The sequence below is a fragment of the Nicotiana tabacum genome, unplaced genomic scaffold, assembly GCF_000715075.1.
Source record: "Nicotiana tabacum cultivar K326 unplaced genomic scaffold, ASM71507v2 Un00645, whole genome shotgun sequence".
NCBI lineage: Eukaryota > Viridiplantae > Streptophyta > Magnoliopsida > Solanales > Solanaceae > Nicotiana > Nicotiana tabacum.
This window is the reverse complement of record NW_027438882.1, coordinates 1569-5615: the sequence shown is the minus strand read 5'-3', so window position 1 is coordinate 5615 and position 4047 is coordinate 1569. Positions and strand designations below refer to the sequence as shown.

At 37.2% G+C, this 4047-nt stretch overlaps 1 long non-coding RNA gene across 1 annotated transcript; it reads right to left on the bottom strand.

Moving 5' to 3' along the window:
• Positions 1-244: 244 nt before the first annotated feature.
• On the bottom strand, positions 245-1792 carry LOC142179319 (uncharacterized). The gene is made up of 3 exons (XR_012707353.1): positions 1316-1792; positions 513-584; positions 245-330 (listed from the first exon to the last, which is right to left on the bottom strand). It is a non-coding gene; the product is annotated as an uncharacterized LOC142179319 (long non-coding RNA).
• Positions 1793-4047: the final 2255 nt, after the last annotated feature.

Sequence of the window (4047 nt, the reverse complement as noted above, 5' to 3'; positions counted from 1 at the left end):
GCGGGAATACATTTCAGTTCTAGGTCGCCCACCAGTAAAATGCGGGAATACTTTCAGTTCTAGGTCGCCCACCAGTAAAATGCGGGAATACTTTTCAGCTCTAGGTCGCCCACCAGTAAAATGCGGGAATACTTTTCAGCTCTAGGTCGCCCACCAGTAAAATGCGGGAATACTTTTCAGCTCTAGGTCGCCCACCAGTAAAATGCGGGAATACTTTTCAGTTCTAGGTCGCCCACCAGTAAAATGCGGGAATACTTTTCAGTTCTAGGTCGTCCACCAGTAAAATGCGGGAATACTTTTCAGTTCTAGGTCACCTCACGATCAAAGCACCTAACAACAACCAAACAAATCAGCAAACCCATAATCTTAAAACAAAGTTAAATTATAAACCCATAATTTTTTTTATATGCCAAAACATTTTTGTAATGTTTCTAACAATTATGTTTCTCGGAAAAAAGAGATTAGTTAGGACCCCAACAGCACAAGTACATAACTTTCAGGAGGTATAATACCTTATAACTGATTGACACTCAACTGCAACTCCTCAAAACCTAAAATGCCACCCAAACTAGTAGGAATGCTACCTGTTAAAAGATTCTCAGATAAATCAATAACTGTAAGAGCTTTGCAATTTCCAAGCTCATTAGGAATTACACCAACTCCTACTTTAGATTTGATATCATGAAGTAATAACATTAAGTATATAACAGATTCTTCTTGTACAAGAACTAGATATTCTCGGCTCCTGAGATCATATTAAGATACAGATGATTGGATAGAGGAGCAATGACTTAAAATGCAGCTAAATACAAGCCACAAAGTACAGTAAGCACAATAGCATCTAGGCTACCATATGTTAAAATGCAAACTAAACAGAGAAGATCGAGTAACAGAGAAATATAGAAAACACAGGATCTTTAGAAATCAAATTGATAACAACAGGTAATTGTCAACACAGGATAATTGAGAGTTTGAATTCTACAACACTACAGTTAGAAATAAAATTTACTGCAATATCTGACTTGTTTAGTCCCTTGTGCCAAGTCATTGTGTAGGATCAATTTTACAAATTGGAATTGGGAATGTTTCCATATAGAGGAGAACAGAAGGCTATTTACATGTCCTTGAGTCTATTTCCATTAAACTGAGTCTTAACCTTATTATTACCAGAAATTTGTGTTGAGTACTCAAGTAAAGTACAGATATCATATCTTATTATGGGTTAATTGTTGGGATAAAATAAATAATCTCGCCCAGGAATAATATCCACAGCAAATAATGACACCAAATATTTTAGCGGGGTAAAATACAATACCCGAGTGGAGCAATATTATCACTATAATATTGCAACTTAGTAGTGTCAAGAAACTACTACAACTTTGAAAGAAATAACACTCTTTATTTAACACACTTCACTACAATATTACTACCACTCACTAATTATCTCACATACAATAATCTGTGGATTACCCTCACTAACTATATGTTGCTTCTCTCTTTATTTTTTGGTGTATATAACAGAGAAGTGAAACATTCTATTTATAGAGAATTGGATTGCCATTGTCAAAACACGTTTTGTGACTTTTGGCAACTTTTTCAATCCGCCTAAATTGAAGCAACTTTTTTCCATCCGCCTGAATTGAAAACTTTGTTTAGCCACCTAATTTGACCCTTTTTTTTGTCATCTTTTTCTTTGTTTCCTTTTCATGGGTCCTACTAATTATCTCACAGATAATAATCTGTGGATTACCCTCACTAACTATATGTTGCTTCTCTCTTTATTTTTTGGTGTATATAACAGAGAAGTGAAGCATTCTATTTATAGAGAATTGGATTGCCATTGTCAAAACACGTTTTGTGACTTTTGGCAACTTTTTCAGTCCGCCTAATTGAAGCAACTTTTTTCCATCCGCCTGAATTAAAAACTTTGTTTAGCCACCTAATTTGACCCTTTTTTTGTCATCTTTTTCTTTGTTTCCTTTTCATGGGTCCTACAAATCTCTCCCTTAATTTTGATTTTTCTTCTTCATTCCAAGTCTTGATCTCAATCTTTGAAAATCTTCAAACTTGAGAGGCTTTGTGAAGATATCTGCAACTTGATCATGAGACTTCACATATTTGAGCTCGACTTCCTTCTTCGCAATGCATTCTCTAATGAAGTGATACCTTGTATCTATATGCTTGCTTCGATCATGATACACTGGATTATTTGCAAGTGCATGCGCTGATTTGTTATCAATACAAATCTCTGTAGCTTCCATTTGTGGCAAATTGAGCTCCTTCAATAATCTTCTTAGCCAAGTAGCATGACAAGTACATGATGTTGCTGCTATATATTCGGCTTCACAAGTCGAGAGAGTAACAATGGACTGTTTCTTTAAACTCCAAGAAATAACACAATCACCCAAGAAAAATACAAAACCAGTTGTACTTTTTCTATCATCAATATCTCCCTTATAATCACTATCACAGCAACCCACAAGGTTGAAATCATTAAAAGAAGAATAAAATAACCCAAAATCGATCGTACCTTTTAGGTAACGAAGAATTCTTCTAGTGACCTTCAAGTGAGTAGAGGTAGGAGCTTCCATGAAGCGACTTACTACTCCAACTGCAAAAAGTATATCTGGTCTGGTACAAGTCAAGTACCTCAAACTTCCCACAAGACTTTTGAAGAATGTGGGATCCACTTTTTCTCCTTCATCAAACTTAGACAATTTTGTCCCATTTTCCATCGGTGTGTTCACGGGGTTGCAATCGAGCATGTTGAACTTCTTCAATATCTCCTTTGTATAGCTTTCTTGAGAGATAAAAATTTCATCCTCCATCTATTTCACTTCTAGGCCCAGGTAATATGACATGGGCCCTACGTCTGTCATCTCGAACTCACGGGACATATCTTTCTTGAAAGCTTCAAACAAACTTGGGTTATTACCCGTGAAAATAAGATCATCAACATAAAAACAAACAAGTAAGATATCTCCATTAGTATGAACTTTAAGGTAAAGAGCATATTCATGGAGACAACGAGTAAACCCATTGTCTTGAAAATATTTGTCGATACAACTATTCCATGCTCGCGGGGCTTGCTTTAATCCATATAAAGCTTTCTTCAACCGCAACACTTTATCTTAATGGTTTTTGACCTTGAAGCCCAATGGTTGTTCAACATAGACTTCTTCTTCAAGATAACCATTCAAGAAGGCTGACTTGACATCTAGTTGATGAATCTTCCACTTCATTTGCGCCGCCAAAGAGATCAGCAAACGAATCGTCTCCATGCGGGCAACAGGTGCATAGACTTCTTCATAGTCAATGCCTTGCCTTTGCTTGTACCCTTTAGCCACAAGTCGTGCCTTGTATCTCTCCTCATCTCTATCAGCATTCTTCTTTGTCTTGTATACCCATTTCACTCCAAAGTGTTGTTCTTCTCTATTGACTTAATCTCCTCCTCCATGGCTTGTCTCCACCTATTGTTTGTAACAGCTTCATCAAAGTTCATTGGTTCACTGTCAGCAAAGAGACAACATAAAAAATCAAAATTAGTAACTTCTTCTGTGTCCTCATAGAGCTCTTGAATGCTCCTTGTCCTTTGTGGCTGTTCATTTGAACCTTCTTGAGAAGAGGGAGATGCAACATTTGTTGGAGAAGGAGGTGGAGTTGTGTCCTGCACAGGTTCCACGGTCTCTGGTTCTTCTTCATCACCAAAGTATGGAAGAAAATCATATGAAGTTTCTTCCTCAGCTTCCCAATTCCATGCCAATTCTTCATCAAATTCAACATCACGACTTACCACCACCTTGCCGCTGCTTGGGTTGTATAGCTTGTAGCCTTTTGAACTCGTATCATAGCCAACAAACACATGCTTAACACTTCGATCGTCAAGCTTTGCTCTCCCTTGATGTGGCACATGAGCATAGGCTATGCTCCCAAAGAATTCAAGAAATAAACCCAAGTCTTTCTACTAAAGTCATCAATGAAAAGCAGAAAGTATTTTCTTTTACCAAAAGAAGGTGGATTGATTGGTCCACACACATCAGTGTGGAC